This window comes from Onychomys torridus, chromosome 6, assembly GCF_903995425.1.
Source record: "Onychomys torridus chromosome 6, mOncTor1.1, whole genome shotgun sequence".
Lineage (NCBI taxonomy): Eukaryota > Metazoa > Chordata > Mammalia > Rodentia > Cricetidae > Onychomys > Onychomys torridus.
In genome coordinates this window covers 62,907,098-62,924,878 of record NC_050448.1, presented here as the reverse complement: position 1 = coordinate 62,924,878, position 17,781 = coordinate 62,907,098, and positions in this window count along the sequence as shown.

The following is a 17,781-nucleotide window of genomic DNA, read 5'->3' as shown; positions in this document are numbered from 1 at the left end:
CATGACCAAGGCAATTTGGGGCTCATGGTTCCAGAGGGTTCGAGTCCAGGATCACCGTGATAGTTTAAATAAGAATGGCTCCCATAGGCTCATGTATTTGGATGCTTAGTTACTAGGGAGTAAGCCTAGGAGGTAAGCCCTTGTGGGAACAGGTGTGGCTTTGTTGGAGGAAGTGTGTCATTGGGGGTGGGCTTTGAGGTTTCAAGAAGCCCATTCCAAGCCCAGTGTCTCTCCCTTCCTGCTGCCTGCTGATCCAGACGTAGAATTCTCAGCTACTTCTCCAGCACTGTGTCTGCCTGTGTGCCACCGTGCGCCTGCCGTGATCATGGACTAAACCTCTGAAACTGTAAGCAAGCCCCAGTTAAATGCTCTCTTTCATAAGAGTTGCTGTGGTCACGGTATCTGTTCACAGCTATAGGACACTGACTAAGACAATCATCATAACAGGGAGCATGGCAGCAGGCAGCAGACAGGCTGGCAAGCAGGCATAGTGCTGGAGCAGTAGCTCAGAGTTCACATCTCTATGAGAGACAGAGAGAGAGACAGAGAGAGAGAGAGAGACAGAGACAGAGACAGAGACAGACAGAGAGAGGCTGGGAATGGCACAAGCTTTTGAAACCTCAAAGCCTACTCCAGTGATACATCTCCTCTAGCAAGGCTACACTCCCTAAACCTTTCCAAACAGTTCCAACTGGGGACCAAACATTCAAACATACGAGCCTATGGGGGCCACTCTCATTCAAACTACCACAGGGAGAAACCGTTTGCTTTAGCTTATGGTTTCAGAGGGTCTCAATCCATCACAGTAGGACTCCATGGCAGGCAAAGCACATGTGGTGAAGGCCCTTCCCATCACGATGGGACAGGAAGACTCAGGGATCAGGAGCCAGGTTTTACTTCCAGAGGCCCATTGGAATGGCTTAAGTGGCAGAGGCACCTTGGCAGGTTGGAGCCAAGGAGCACCACAAAGCCACAGGATGCAACAGCTCTCATGCAAGCGGTCTGTTGGGGGTGTGGTGCTGACGCTGCCTCTGAGCAAGGGTGGAGGGGGAAAGGGCCAGGGAGAGAAGGTACTGGGTTTTTATTAGGGGATATAGCACATGTGCATGGGGAGAACGCATGGCTCATGGAGACAGTGGGAATGTATCATGTCTTGGGGGCTGATGATGATGCTCATCCCTGAGGGCAGGCCAGTGCAGGGCCTGATTGTTAACACTCTTGCTTACTGACATACTAGCCAGGTCCACCTCCTAAACACTCCTTTTGCTTAGTTGGCTCAATGCTTTCTTAGCAGGTAGGAAGCCCTGGGTTTGATCCCTAGAACTACAGAAACTGGGCATGGTGGTACACACCTGAAGTCCCAGCACTTAGGCAGATCAAAAGTTCAAGGTCATCTATGCTACATATCAAATTCAAGGCCAACATGGAATACACGAGACCCTGTCTCAAAAAAAGTAAATAAACAATCATTAGAAAAGAAAACCAGACACACAGGGAGGAGTTGGGGGAGGCAATAGCAACATAGTAAAGTGAGATGATCTGATTTCTGTTAGGCTAGAACACAGCATTGCACTTCTGGGAATTCTCCCCACAGCAGATTAGTACAAAACATTCCCCACTTCTTATGCCTCCCTCCACGTTAACTTTCCTATATGCTTTCTCAGACCTGCCGTCAAAACGTGGTTTCCACAAAGCTAAACAAACTAGCCTGGAGGTTTGCCTTAGCCATTAGAATGCAGCAGAAATGGTGATGTAAGAATTCAAGTCAGATCTTATGAGGCCTTGCTTGCTTCAACTTGTTCTCTTGGAAGCCTTTTACCACAGATGAACCAGCCCAGGTGAGTCTCTGAAAAGACTGCCTGTCACAGTTGAGGTTTCGAGACCAGCCCACAGCCTGTTGGCTCTCACCCAGGACAGGCGACCCAGGACAGCATCAGCAGAAATGTTTATGGAACAAACAACTGACCACAGACACCTGAGTGACCCAACTCAGGTTACATACAACTCTAGCAGCTAACTCACAGCCAGCAAGAGGAGCTGTGTTTCAAGTCCCTGAGGTTTTGTGGTTGTTTGTTTGTTATGCAGAGCAGGCTGGGTTTGGATTTCCTCCCCACCTCCAAACTAAATCGGTTGATTAAATAGGAGAACAACAAGATTGGTAGGGAGGAATGACTACCATAAGAACAGAGGAGTACTCTCATTACTCTGTGGACCTGGCAGGGCCTCTGCTAGTCCAGCTGGAAGCTCTAGAACAGAGATCCACACTCCACGCTAAGCGCACCCAGCCGGGCCCTTGAGTCACCGTTTGGCTCAGTTGGCTGAGCTGTCTCAAGCTGAGACACTCCCACTCCAGCACCTTTTGTGCCTGCAAAAATGGCTTTTCTTTTCAAGTCAATGTTCTTGTTTTGTTTTGTTGAGATAAGATCTTATCATGGCCTTGAGCTTGTTATATAGCCTAGGTTAGAAACAACACATAGCTGGGCTTGGTGGCACACACTTTTAATCCCAGCACTCAGGAGGCAGAGGTAGGTAGAGTTCCAGGACAACCTGGTCTACAGAGGGAGTTCCAGGACAGCCAGAGCTACATAGAGAAACCCTCTGGGGAAAACAAACAAAAGAACACACTCATGATCCTTCTTCTGTCTTAGACTTCAATGAGCTAGGAGTGCAGGCGCATGCTCCCATGTAAGGCTGCATTTTATTTGTCTTCTGGTGCTAAGCTGCATCCCCAGAACAATACATTTTTACTTAAGGAATTTCACGTGTAATTCTTTCTATGGCCCATCAAGGTCATTTTAGTTCTTCTCAAACTCGAGACAAGATTTATCTCAGTGACGGCCCTTTAATGCTCGAACTACAGTTATTTTGTCAGCCTTATATAGTGATAACACCCAGATAAAGAGATGATCATCTGTAAATCAAGAAAGTTCTGGAGTCAGCCTACTTCAGCTCTCTACATACAAACTGCCTGGTCATTAGCATCCCAGAAGGTTTGCAATGCAAATTAGCTAGACAAAGCAGATTTATTATGCTCTACACATCTAGGCATGCACTATGAGAATCTGAAATATGACTCAAATCTTGTTCTGGATAAAATAGCTATTAGGAAACTCACACATGGCTTCCACTGTGTTTGTACTGAAGTGCCCAATCAAGTCACGGGCATTAAAAAGTAGTGGTTTTGGTATTACTTGGCTCTTTTGAAAGAGTCTTGCTATGTAGCTTGGGCTGACCTTGAACTCATGGTAATCTCCCTGCCACAGCCTTTCAAGAGTTGGGATCACAAGTATATGCTGTCATGCTTGCCTCCTGTAGCAGTTTAAAAAAGGATTCATAAAATGTTCCTAATAGGCTAATCACTAGAAAGGAATCAGGCAGAAAACTAGTGGGTAATTTTTTTTTCATGGTAATGTCCACAACAATTGAGAAAGAGTTTCTAAACCTTAGGAATGATCAAGCAAGCCCTTTCTTGAAGGGAGAGTTGAGTGGCACCATTGTTTGTCAAGCTACTTACTATATGAGGCAAATCCACTTTCTGATGTGTATTTAGGGAGCAGTACTTAGAGTGTGCTTTCTCCACTGTCCCTCCTAAATTCCTTTTGTCCTCAGCCCCCACATCTGATAGTTGAAGTGAGTCTTTCTCTGTCCTGCCAGCCAGCTCCCAAATCACAACACAGAGACTTATTATTAATTATGAAAGCTTGGCTGATAGCTTAGGCTTACTACTAACTAGCTCTTATAACTTAAATTAACCCATACCTTTAAAATATGTTCATTTTTTGTGGCTTGGTTACCTTTACTTTGCAAAGCCCATGCTGCTTGCTCTGTGTCCCTGGCATCTCTTCCCTTCTTCTTCCCAGTGTCCTCTGTGCCTGGAAATTCTGCCTAGCTATTAGCCATTCAGCTTTTTATTAAACCAAATCAGAGTGACATATCTCTACACAGTGTAATCAAATATCTCACAACATTTTCCCCCTTTTGTCTGAATAAAAAGGAAAGTGTTTTAATTTTAACATAATAAAACTATATACAATATCAAGGAATAGTCCTTTACACTGTGTGAAGATAGAGGAAGAAGAAGGTAGAGTTGCCAATCAGATATGGAGGAAGCAGGAAAGCAGCATGGGCAGTACAGAGTAAAGGTAATAAAGCCACAAGGTAGAAAGTGAATTAATATAAATAGGTTAATTTAAGTTATAAGAACTAGTTAGAAACAAAGCCTAAGCTATTAGCTGAGCTTTCATCATTAATAAGTCTCTTTGTGATTGTTTGGGAACTGACAGGTGGGACAGAAGCATCTGCCTACAGCTAGTCATGGTAGCTTATCAGGGTTTGACTCAGTCATAACTGGGTTTTCTTAGCCTGGTGAACACATCCTTCTTGGCCTGGTCTGCTTTGCTTGCCTCTCCATAGTTACTACTCTTCAAAGGAAAGCCAGGAACCAAGAAGCACTGGTTGGAGCTTCTCAAGTTCTACTTTTAATCTTCCCTTGTTCATTGTACCAAAGCAGCCTCACTTCCTGCTGATGACTGCCCCAAGACTGTAACTCTGCTCACCAGCTGATCCCTGACTACAAGGAATTCAAATACCCAGACGGCAGATACAGTTTATTTCTACTGAATCCTTTTGTGTCCTCTGATGAGAATATACACTTCTGTTGACAAAAACAATTTCTAACCATGGACCACAACACAAAAAGTCCCAGTGTGTCGCTGGAAGTGCTTCTACACGTCCCCCCCACCCCCAAGATCCATGCATACTTCTGATGGATGGTATAGTACCATGTGAAGGCCTCTGCATTCAAGAAGACTGGGCCCTATCATAACTGTGTATTGCCTCCTACTTTGCACATCAGCTATGTTGTGTGTGCTTCTTCTGTGAATATATACACATATGCATATCACAGATATATCACTAGATGTAAGATGTACAACAGAAAACTTTCAAAGGACAAGTGTTGGCTCATCCATCAGAAGCAAATCTATAGAACACAGGAGCATAAAATCCAAACCTTGTGGAATAGTACTCATGGAGCAAATCCTTCTCTTTAAATAAAAACAAAGCACATCTTGAAACATTAAGGTCACAGCTCTTTGAAACTGTAGCTTTAGGTACAAAACATAATAAAATATCTTCAAGTGTCAAAAATGAGGGAGCTTTCCTGAGAGAGGTCATTTTTTTTTCAAAATCTTCACACATCTGAAAATGAAAATGTTGGTTGTTAATGTATAGTAACCTATAACTCCTGTCATTCTTCAGCAGGCCACATTCAAATCCTGTTCTTTGATTCTTTCTCTGCATTCCAGCCCACACTGTAACCTTGTACAAACTTCCCCTCCTTCCCCCCTTCAGCTTGTTCCAATCTCATTCTCCCTACTTTTCTTTTTCTCTCCGGTTTTTCCCAACTACTACACATCCAGCTTTGCCACCTGTGAAATGGGAGCACATTGGCTCTCTCACAAGAAGATGCTGAGATGAACAGGAGTGAGTATGTCATGTAAGATTGCTATGGTTGCTAGAACTGTTGCAGTATTTGTGATGTGAACAACAGAAGTTTACTGCCTTACAGCCGTGAAGGCTGGGCATCTGAGACAGTGGCAGAGGGAAGCTTTGGCCCCTCGGAAAGCTCCAGGGTTTCTCAGGGTTTCTCACGGTTCCTCGACTCCAAACTTGATTTGGCTTGTTCCCTGTGTAGGTGTCTCTGTCACCAGATTTCTCTTTTCTATAAGATACCAGCCATGTTGGAATAGGAACCCACCCGATTCCGGCATAACCCCGTGTAGTTACATATGTAGAAACTCTAATCCAAATAAAGTCATATTTGTGTGGTACTAAGACGTTAACAGGAATTTTAAGGAGCCTCAACTCAAGATCCATATGTAAAACACCCAGAACAGCTCTTGGCATAGAAGACGCACTATGCACATCTCTGTTCTTTATTGAGTATGTGCTGCTATATCCCTGAAGTCTCTTGTGTTAAATCTAGGTCCCTGGAATGTGGTGCTATGTAGGTGGGGCTTCCTGGAAGTTAGGCCATTTGGGGCATACCACTAAAGTGCATATTGGGACTCCAGCCACACCTGCTCTTTTTCTCACTTTACTTTTCAGCCACCATGAGATGAACACCTATCTCACACATTCCTATAAGGATGTGCTGTGTCATTACAGGCCCAAGGCCAGAACCAGCTGATTAGGGCCAGAAACTTCTGAGACCTTGGGCTAAAACAAAACCCTCATCTTATTTGTTCTCTAGAGCACTTATAGCTGTGAATCAGACATAGGTCTGTTCTTCATTAAGTCATGATAGAGGGAAATCAATGGTCCCATTTTTCTCAGGACTAGTAATGTGTGGAGCCAAGAGGGTTGGGGTACAGAATTTATGGTAACCACAGAGAAGTTCCAGTAAAGGACTAGCCCTTTTCCCACAAGGTGAACAGGACAGGACAGATAGGATCCTCAAGGCAACATCGGACCAGCACCATAGCAAAGACTGCTAATATCCCCATGTCTGTTTGTCCTCATTGCTTGATGGTCATGAATGATCAGGCATGGCGGCACATGTCTCTCATCTCAGCATTCAAAAGGCTGATGCAGAAGGATTACAAGTTTATGGCTAGCCTAGGCTATATAATAAGGATCTGTTTATAAATAAATAGACAAAATTTTCAACAGCCTATGACACCACACATAGCCATGTGACTAAGCTCTGTCCAATAGGAAACGACATATAAATGAAAGAAACACAGTCTTCCTCATCCATTTCCTCTCCTGACTAGTACTTGTATGTAGTGGCAGCCAGAGTTGGAGGAATTCAAAGAAGCTTGGACCCTTGATTATCATGGAGAAGAAGCATACGCACCAGAGACCTCACCCTTCTATACTTCATTACTTTTTGTAAGAAAGAAACTTGCACTTTTGAAAGCTGTGGTTATTTTTTAGGGCTCTCAGTCACGTACTTAATGCATCTCAAACTAACACACACATCACAGACTATCTTAAAGGGGCAGGAAAGGTGTTACACGGGAAAGGAAAATGCTTAACAACCAACAACAACAACAACAAAGCTTGCACCCAAAAGAGGCCTAGCTTCTGATTTTTATAGAGTAGGTAAACTGTTATCAAAGTTCCCTAATAAGATTGGGAAATCTACTGTGATAAAAATCTATGAGCTAAGAATATTTGAGTACAGACGGAATGGTGATTGAAGACAACATGGGTCTCTTCATGACCCAGCAGGACTTCCTGTGGTGATGGAGGTGTCCTGTGTCTGCGCTGTCTAATCCGACAATCACAAGCCACACATTCGAAATGTGGCTAATGGAACAGAAGAACTAAAATTTACATTTTATTTACTTTTAATAAACTTAAACTTAAATGTAAGTCCCTATAAGCGGCTAGTGGCTACTGTATCATACAGCACAAGTTCAAAGCTAATGAAGACAAGTGAACTCACTTATCCTCATGCCCTTACACTTAGATAGCTGGGTGAGCCCCAGTTTTAAATAGGAAAAACCAGCGGAGTGAAGCTGCTTCCTAAGCAGGGCATCATCAAAACTGCCTCTAATTAGTTTTTAATTGCCAATAAAGAACTGTCTATGCATCTTATTTAAATTATTATGAAGGATAATGTATGGCCAATGGATACAGGGATGACTAGAGTTAGCAAATATGAAAAGAGACCTACAGAGTTCTGAGATGATGTGCCAGGTGAGCTCGGAGGAGACCCGAGCAAGGCAGATGTCCATCACGCCTCCTGAGGAACGTGTTACAGACAGTGGTTCTGTCAGATGCTGCCCACAGCCTATTGAAAGGAATGCCCAAAGGGAGGGATTGCACACGTTATTTAAAATACGTTTTTTCTTTCCTCCAGTACACATAGTAGAAAACAGCTTAATTAAATACATATTCTAAATATAAATGTTTATACAAACAAATTGTAAACTTTCTGGCAGTATTAAGTTATACTACTTTTAAAAGCATATATGTTTGAGTATTTTATATTTATATTAATTTTAAATATATCTCAAATAAATATATATATTAAAAATTTTGTTTGTCTGTCTGTTTGTTTTTCAAGACAGAATTTCTTTGTGTAGCCATGTAGCAGTTTGAATGTAATTGTCCCCATAAGCCCATAGGGAGTGCACTACTGAGAGATGTGGCTTGCTGGAGTAGGTATGGCCTTGTTGGAGGAAGTGTGTCACTATGGAGGTGGGCTTTGAGGTCTCATTTATGCTCAAACCATGCCCAGTATCTCAGACCACTTCCTGTTGCCTGTGAGTCAAGATGTAGAACTCTCAGCTACTTCTCCAGCAATATGTCTACCTGCACACCACCATGTTGCAACCATGATGATAATAGACTAAGCCTCAGTCACACCATGATGATAATGGACTACACCTCTGAAAATGCAAGCCACTCCAACTAAATGTTTTTCCTTTATAAGAGTTGCTGTGGTCATGGTGTATTTGCACAGCAATAGAAACCCTAACTAAGACACTCTAGCTGTCCTGGAACTTACTCTGTAGACCAGGCTGGCCTTGAACTCACAGAGATTGCCTGCCTTTGAGAGTGCTGGGATTAAAGGCATGTGCCATCACTGCCTGTCTTAAATATTTTTAAATTATGTGTCTGTGAGTGGCTATGTGCATGTGTGTGCTGGTGGCTGCAGAAGCCAGAGGTGTCAGGTCCTCCTGGAGCTGGAGTTGTAGGTGGTTGTGAGCTGCCTGATATGAGGCTAGGAACTGAATTTGAGTCCGTTGCAAGAGCAGTATGCAGTCAAAACTACTGAACCATCTCTGCAACCCCTATACTAGTTTTCTATTGTTTATAATGGATTACTATAAACCCAGCAAATTAAACAACAGCCATTAGCTCACATTTCTATACGTTAAAAGCCCAGGCTGCAAGTTCCAGCCCAGCTGGAACTACAAATCAATTCTCAATTACAAAAAAAAGGCCCTCTGAATTAACTATCTACAAGGCTGACATCGAGGTATCACCAAGCCAGGCTCTCTGGAGAAGAACCTGTTTGCACTGGTAGCAGAATCTGTTTCTTTGTGGTTGTAGGGTTGAAGCTGACTTGTTCTTGCCTTTTTTTTCCCCCAGCTCCTAAAAGATGTTTGTTGGACCTTTCGACATGCTCCCTTCTGCTCTTCGAGTCAGGACTGACATCTTGAAGCTTTCTTGTGCTTTGAGTTTTTGGCTTCTTCTGCAAACAGGCAGAGAAAACTTCATGCATGGATGCCACTATGTTAGGTCCAGCTAGAATAACTGTCACATAAGAGCAACCACAGCAATGAGATTCATTATACTCACAGGCTTCGTCCACACTGAAAAGGGTGAAGGTCACAGGACAATTCCAGAATTCTGTCTACCATGCACATCATCTCATCTCCCTTCAAAATGACATAAGAGAAGAAGGTTCATCAGTTGAAAAGTTATTCAATCCTAGAACTTTCTCTAATAAAGTGAGTGCATTTTAAACCAGCAATGTCTTGAAAGTCAGTAAAATAAGATTGTACAAAATTTGTGTTTAAATTTCAGCCAGGGCTGGGGCTATCGCTTGGTGGAATGTTTGTTTATTATATTATACACAAGACCCTTGGTTCAATCCCCAGTACCAAATACTCCTTTAGTTCACCTAAATCTCAAAAACTTGGGTTACACGGTGCAGTTACAGGGAACACCACCAAGCCTGTGAGCCCAGCTACTAGGGAAGTTGAAGTAGGAAGGTGGTTTGGGGCCAGAGTTCAGGGCTAGGGAGGGAAACGGTGAGACTCCATCTTAAAAACAAATTTGCAAAAGTTTGGCCAACATGTGTTGAGTGTTTGTTACAGAACAGACACCATCTATTATGCAGCTAAGGCTTCTCTCTACTCTCTTTTCTCTGCCCTTCTTTGCCCTTGGTCTCTGCTTCAGTGAGACTGCACCTACATGACTTCCAAGGCTTGGGAGACAAGACAGAGAGGGTAGCAGCCAGCTGTCAAAGGCCACTCAGCTGCTGAAGGACTCCAGACATGCCTTCACAGGGACTCCAGTGACAGAAGGAACCCAGGAGAGGGCCCAACCAAAGTTAACCAAAAGCAGTCATGGACCACTGAGAAGAACTCTGTTAACAAAGATCTTGTCAAAAAGCACAAACTCAGAAAAGTCAGGCTAGAGAAAGACAGAAAAACAGCAAATCTGTAAGAAGTCAGGAAATGACAGGGTCAGTGAAGAGCCAGAGGAGCTGAAACACAGAGAGCCATGGACTGGGCACAGAGCCCTTAGCCAGAAACCAAACAGTCTGTGTGCTGTGTATTCACAAAAAGTTAGTGTGAGACCTGGGTGTACAACTCTGTGGCAGAGTGCTTCCCTAGTATGCCTGAGACCATTGGTTCAGCACTATAAACAACACACACACACACACACACACACACACACACACACACACACACACGGGTTGTCCATTCTTAGCAATGCTGGGGCCGTTCTTGGTAGGGGACTCTTTCATCAGACAACATTTTTCCATAGGCCTTCACAGGGTCCTCTCCAGCATCGCCTTTCCTGCTTCCTGAAAGGAGAGCAGCCCAACAGAGATTCACTGATCTCTGCATGGATTGAAAACGGCGCTGAAAACGGACCCATGGAAAGGCCATTACCAATGTCAGCCAGCAGTAATAGTCTGCCTCGCCCAGGAGAAGATACATTCCATGCCTTTCTGACTTGATTTTGGATTATGGACATTGTTTTCCTTAGGAAGCTTTTCTTGAACTTCTTCTTTTTTTTTTTTTAAGAAATTTTTTATTCATTTTACAAACCAATCACAGATCCCCCTCTCTTCCCTCCTCCTGTCCCAGCCTTTCCCCCAACCCATCTTGAACTTCTTAATAGAAGCCTGGGTGCTATTTCCCTCTATTTAGTTCCCACGCCACCTTTTACTTCTCCCTGTGGGAATTAACATTTAGCATTAGAACTGTATTTAAAGGCATCTCATTCTTCCACGTATTGTTCCAAAGGAAAAAAGTTTGATCTTATTCTTGCATTATAATTCCATATCTAAAACCTTACAGTGTGTGTGTGTGTGTGTGTGTGTGTGTGTGTGTGTGTCTGCGCGTGCGCACACACGTGCATGTGAAAGCCAGAGATCAACCTTAAGTATCAATGCTAAGGTGCAGTCTTCCTTGATTTTGGGACATGGTCTCTCACTTGGCATAGAACTTACCAATTAAGCTGGCTAGCCTGAGATCCCCAAGGGGTTTTCCTGTTCCTAACCCCTCATGCTGGATTACCAGTGATGGCCACTGTGTTATGTCTAATTTTTAAATGTGGGGTCTGGGGGTCAAATTCAGTTCCTCATGCTTGCTCAGCATGCACTTTACTGACTGAGCTATCTTCTCAATCCAAAATCTTGCATCTTAAGGTTGTGTTGTATTGCCCTTGCTTCAAAATGTTCATGTGCCAAGAGAATCAGCCTCAATTGACAACTTATGACAATTTATTTAATTGTCAACTCTTCCCTGGATTATGGAATCAGATTATGGAATTTAATAAGAACCCCAAATGATTCATTCACATGCATAGGAAAGTTTGAGAGGCCTTGTTGCATGTACTCACTGTGTGGGGACCTCTTGAAATATGGTAATAGAAATATCTAATTTTCCTACCAAGCGAGATCCAGGGAAGGCGCAAAGCTACACAGAGAAACCCTGTCTCGAAAAACCAAAAAAAAAAAGAAAAAAAAAAGAAATATCCAATTTTCATCTTTTGATGTAATTGTAGCTTGCTTGTAGTTTTGTGATATTATTATTGGACTGAAAATATATTGTGTCTACATTGTTAATTATATTCTTAGTGTCTGACACCAATTTGGGCATGCAATAGATCATCAATAAAAACTGGTAAAATGTGTAAATAAATATTGGCAGAAAGCATTTAGGTTTTTATTAAGGGAACAAGAAAATGGAGTATTGAAATGACCTCTTTAGGTTTGCAGCTGGAACATTTTTAAGCATATCAGATTAACCAGGTATTGGTAATTTTCTCCCATTATACTTAATTAAAACTCAATACTAATGTTTTTCCTGTTGTATTAAGATCAATGCTAAATGTATTTTTAAAAAGAACTAGGCAGAAAGTGAGAGGCCACCTTGGCTATATAGTGAGATTATGTCTCAAAAAAACAAATTAAAATCTAAGCAGAAATTAATCCCCCACTGCCACCCCAGAATTCCATACAACTTCCCATTAATTTAAAGTACATGATGCTTTCAAGGGTATAAGAAAGACCAAAGATGAAATTTCTGTTTATTTTTATTTATCTGAGATGGAGAAGGCTTAGGATGATGAAAAGAAATATCCTCACATAGAAACAGTCTAATCCTCTGAGAGAGAAGGGTTTTAAGAATTTGTTTGGGGCTGGGGAGATGGCTCAGTAGGTAGACTGTACACAAGCATGAAGATCCACGGTTACATCCCCAGTACTGGGAGGATGGGGATGACTGGATCCCTGAAACTTGCTGGCTGGCCAGTCTAGCTGAATGGGTCATCTCCAGGTTTAGTGAGAGAGACACTATCTTAGAAAACACAATGGGGAGCGACTGAAGAAGTCATCTGATGTTGATCCCCAACCTCCACATGTACACACACAGAAACAAGGTTTGGATTCCTGTGTTTGGAGATAGTGTCTCTTGCAGCCCAGGCTAGCCTTGAACTCGTTAGGTAGCTGAGGTTGTCTTAGAACTCCTGAGTCTCATGCCCTTTCTTCCCAAGTGCTAGGATTTCCTTCAAGAACTTTCACTTGGTCAACTTGAGTTTTATTTCCTAAAGTTTCCATTTGAATTGTTGTTTATCCAAAGAATTTGCTAATTAAGAAGTCTTGAATTGCCATGCCTCTCCCTAATTTTGCATATGGGAAACAAACCGTTTTTGCTTATTTTTATTTCATAGCATCTCCACAGCAATTGTTAGAACCCACCACACTGACCTTAGCAGGACCAAAAATGCCTCACACAGAGCTTGCCTTATTCCGGTCACTCCAAAGAGAATGTTCAGCTTCAGCAGTTCCTGGAGCTGAAATACCACGGGCAAATCAGGACAATTGACACATTTTCTGAATGTCAGTCCTTGGAAGTCCCCATACAGTTCGGCTGTCACCAGCATCCACTGCCTACTGCTCCCCTCCCCACCCCTGTGCTCCAGGCATGCTCAAGTTATCGTGGTCCCCCCCCCCCCACATCCTCCTCTTTAATGTCTCCACCTGGGGACATGGTGCTGTTTCTGCTTGGATCACAGGGACAGCAGCAGGAAAAGAGAAGATGAGCTTGGGGAAAATCAGATGTCCTCATTCTGTGATTTTTTTTTAGCATACTAATTCATTTTCTCTTGGTTGATTAGAAAAAACATGAGCAATTGGTAGCATTTAAAGTTATAGAACAACTTAGGGGAAATTATAATAACAAACATTCAATGAGCAATTATGATGTTTCATACCTATGCTAAGTGCTTATATGGTGACTTGATTCTTTTTTTCAACAAACACCCACCCTTCAATTATGAAAGGATAGGGTTGGATGTTTGTTTGTTTTGAGACAGGGTCTCACTATGCGTGTAGCACTAGCTGGCCTGGAACTGCTAGACAGACTGGATTGGCTTTGAACTCACAAGAGATCTGCTTGCCTCTGGCTCCAAACTACTGGGATTTAAGGTGTGCACCATCATGCCTGACTCAAAAGGATGAGGTTTTAAAAACCATATAGCTATCTTTAAATTTTTTAAAAAGTATCTTTAGTTTTTGGAGAGGGTCTTGTGTAGCCCAGGCTGGCTCTGAACTTGTCATGTACTTGAGGATGACCTTGAACTTGTCACATCCTTGAGGATGACCTGATCATTCTATCTTCACCTCTCAAATGTCGGAATTACAGTTGTGTGACACCACACTGAGCCAAAAGTACATAGCTGTCTTATACACTAAATTGTTAGCGTTCTCCAAAAGGAAATCATATTCTTATTGAGCCAGGCCTGAAAAGGAGTACCCAATGAGTGAATGCTTCACTGATTGACAATATAATGGCAGTATGTGCTCTGGGCTATATCTGCACTATCACATTGCCTCCCAAATCTCAGGGGTTCTTCTAGTACAAGTACTTACCAAGTAGAATTATTTTGAAGGTTAGATAATAATGTTCCTTCCAGAGACAGAGTAAATGCAAATGCACATTGCTAAGTGAAAGAAGTCAGTGTGGACAAGAATATATGATATGATTCAACTATGATACTAAAAAAAAAAAGGCAAATTTTGGAGACACTAAAAAGATCAGTTTCTATCCAGGAATGTAAATTAGAATATCTTAGAGATGTTTGTGCATACATATGTATTACTGAGCCATTCACAATGGCCAAGATAGTGTACAAGTTAGATGCCCATCAACAGACAATAGATGAAGAACTGCCCCCCCCCCACTGGAGGGTTTAAGTCTTTAAATTACTGTTATTGTTATTGTTGTGTGTGTGTGCATGATATATTTGGGGCACACGTGTCACAGTGTTCATGTGAATGTCAGACGACAACTTCGTGGAATTTGTTCTCTCCTTCTACCTTTCTGTGAATTCTGGGGGTTGAACTCAGTTCACACTAGGCTTACACATCAAGTGCTTTACCCACTGAGCCGTCTCGTTGGCCCCACGATGGAGTTTCATTTAGTAGTAAGAAGAATGAAATTATCTCATTTGTGGGAACATGGCTGGAACTTGGGATTGATGTAGTTAGTGAAATAAGCCAGGTCCAAAAAGACAAAATTTCCCATCTTATCTCATATATGGACTAGGTACATAAAAGCAGAAGGAGGGCCAGGCGGTGGTGGCGCACGCCTTTAATTCCAGCACTTGGGAGGCAGAGCCAGGGGGATCTCTGTGAATTCGAGGCTGGCCTGGTCTACAAAGATCCAGGACAGGCTCCAAAGCTACACAGAGAAACCCTGTCTCAAAAAGGCAGAAGGAGAAATAATGAAAAGAGCAGAAGATGGATGAGGGAGGTCAAAGGGAGAGAGAATATTAACAAAGTACATGATACATATGTACAAGAATGTCATGGACATTCAAAGGGAGAGAGAATATTAACAAAGTACATGATACATATGTACAAGAATGTCACAGACACACTTTTTGTCCACCAAGGATGAACTTAGAAATCAGTGTTTTGCAGGGCCGGTATGGAGAGGGAAATCAGGAAGATGAGTAAGTGGAGTACAGGGATTTTAGGGCAGTGAAAGTGTTCTGCACGATACAGATGTAACTGTCGAAACCCACAGGATGTATAGCACAAAGAGAGAACACTAAAGTGAAATACGGACTTAAGACCGTCATAGAAGCACCAGCTTTGTAAAAAAAGAAATCACCTCAATAATGCAAACTCTCAGTAATGGAGGGAATCGGGAGTGAGGCAAGGGTGTGTACCCAAACCTCCCTGTTTAGCTTTTCTGTACCTAAAACTGCTCCTTTCTGAATTAAAATGTTTGATTATATGTATGTGTCTGAGAGAGGCTTTGTATGCATGAGCCCCAGTGACGCCAGAGGTGTGGGATCCCCCGGAATTGCAGTTACAAGCTGTTGTGAACCATCTCACGTTGAGTACGGGAACTGAACTTCAAGAATAGTTCATGCTCCAAACTCCTGGACTGTTTCTCCAGCTCCCGAAACTGCTCTTAAAAATAAAATCCATCAATTATTCTTCAAATAAAAAGGTATATAAATTTAATAGTTTTTCAGTGTACTGTAGGCTTTGTGAGAATTATATTCATAAATATTATTTAATTCCTATTCTGTGCTAGATACTGGGGCTGTATAAACATGAAGACCTTGTCTCTACCGTCAAAATATTTAAGGCTTATGCAAGACACAGAGAGGTGAAGAGGTAATTTTCATTGTGGTGTGGTATGCACAGATATGCTCAAGGCAAGTGCATCTAACTCACTCTGGGAATGTGCCAAAGGGGAGGGCAGGAACATCTTGAAGGAGGGATCCATGGAAAAATTTTAAGCAGTGTTCTGACTGCCCTTCCCCCCCTTATCAGATCTTATTCTTTGGGTAGTCACTGTTAGTCAGCAGCTATTTTCCTGGAAAGGGCCTGGACACTGGTAGTAAGGGAGACCTGAGCAAGTACAGATGGGGTGGGGTGTGAGGTCAGAGAATGGGTGTTCCCTCAGCTGTCCATGGCCCAGTGAGGTTGCTTCCTATAACACATACTCTTCACAGTCCTGACTATTACTGGCTAGCTCAGCAGCCAGGATACCATTTCCAAAGTCCTAGAACAGGACTATGTGTATTAGTCGAGGAGATATAATAAGCTTAGAAGTAGAAAAGGTTTATTTTGGCTCATGGTTTCAAAGGTGTTAATTGATGGTTGCCACCCCTGCTGCTTTGGACCTGTGGTAGCACAGTATGCTATATTATGGTGGAGAGATCACTATAGAAAAGACTTCTTTACCTCATGCTGGGTGAGAAAGGGAAAGAGAGAAGGAGAGAGAGAAGGAGGGAGGAAAGGAAGGAAGGAGATAGACAGATCCAGGGAGAGAGAGAGGAGAGGACAGGGAGAGGGGAGACCTAATAGCTCCTTTGAGGATAACCTAACTTGGTTCCCTTAAAGTTTCAATAGTGCCACCAGCTGGGTACATGGCCTTTGGAGGCCATTTAAAGTCTAACCCAAAAGCTGTCGTAACATGTATTGTCTCAGCTACATAGAAGGCTGAGGTAGCCTGGGCAGCTTAGTGGGGCTTGCTCTCTCTCTCTCTCTCTCTCTCTCTCTCTCTCTCTCTCTCTCTCTCTCACACACACACACACACACACACACACACACACACACACACACACACACAGATGCTGTTATAAAAACTCAGCAGCAAACACAAACCTGATTGTATATGGAAAAAGCAGGAAGGCACCTTCAAACAGGATCCCAAAGAAGAAAACATCAGCTGACTCCAAGCTTCCCTGAGCTCGAACCACCTCTGAGGAAATCAGCAGACAGGGTGACAGGAAAGAACTGAGAAGCAGAGTGACTGCTGCTGGGGTGACCTGAAGGTAGCTTGGGACATCTGCAAGATTATGGGGTGGAAGCCGAGGAAGTCCACAAGAGGACAGACAGAGCAAACCAAGGGCAGCTGCTTCCACTAGGCGTATCTGGCCGGGCCATGGCCAGATTTTAAACACTAGGTATAATGGCAGTTGGCGTTTTAGTACTAACCCACCTCAGTGCATTCTTTCTCTAGTCACACTTCTGCACATTGAACTTACTGCCCTCCACACCGGGACACAACCAACACACCGCTATCCTGAGGACCCACTTCACCGGTTGGATCTTCTTTGTCCCCCCCTGTAATTCCTGCCTTCAGCTTTGGTTTCTCGATTTTAAGTTTTGCATTATTGTCTTTATTCTTAATGTATGACTTGGTTGGGTCTAGAGCTCTAGACTGGAAATTATTTCCCTCAGAAAATTGGAGGCCATACTCCACGGTCCTCTCTCTCACTTGGGGTGGCTTTTCAAATGTCTGGGCCATTCTGACTCTTCTCCTTAGTGTGTGCCTTTTCTTTGTGCGGATTTTAAGCACACTCTTTAAAACAGCACGGGAATAGGCAGCAAATGGGTCTTTGCATTCACTGAGCTGAAGAGTTGGCCGACATTCTCAGTCCTGCAAGCGACATCTTCCCGTTATCCTTCATGCTAGAGAACTTCCTCTGCCGTTCGCTAAGGTCTGCTCATATTTAAGAGTAAACCAATGAGAAGCAGCGTAGAACTTTTCTGTA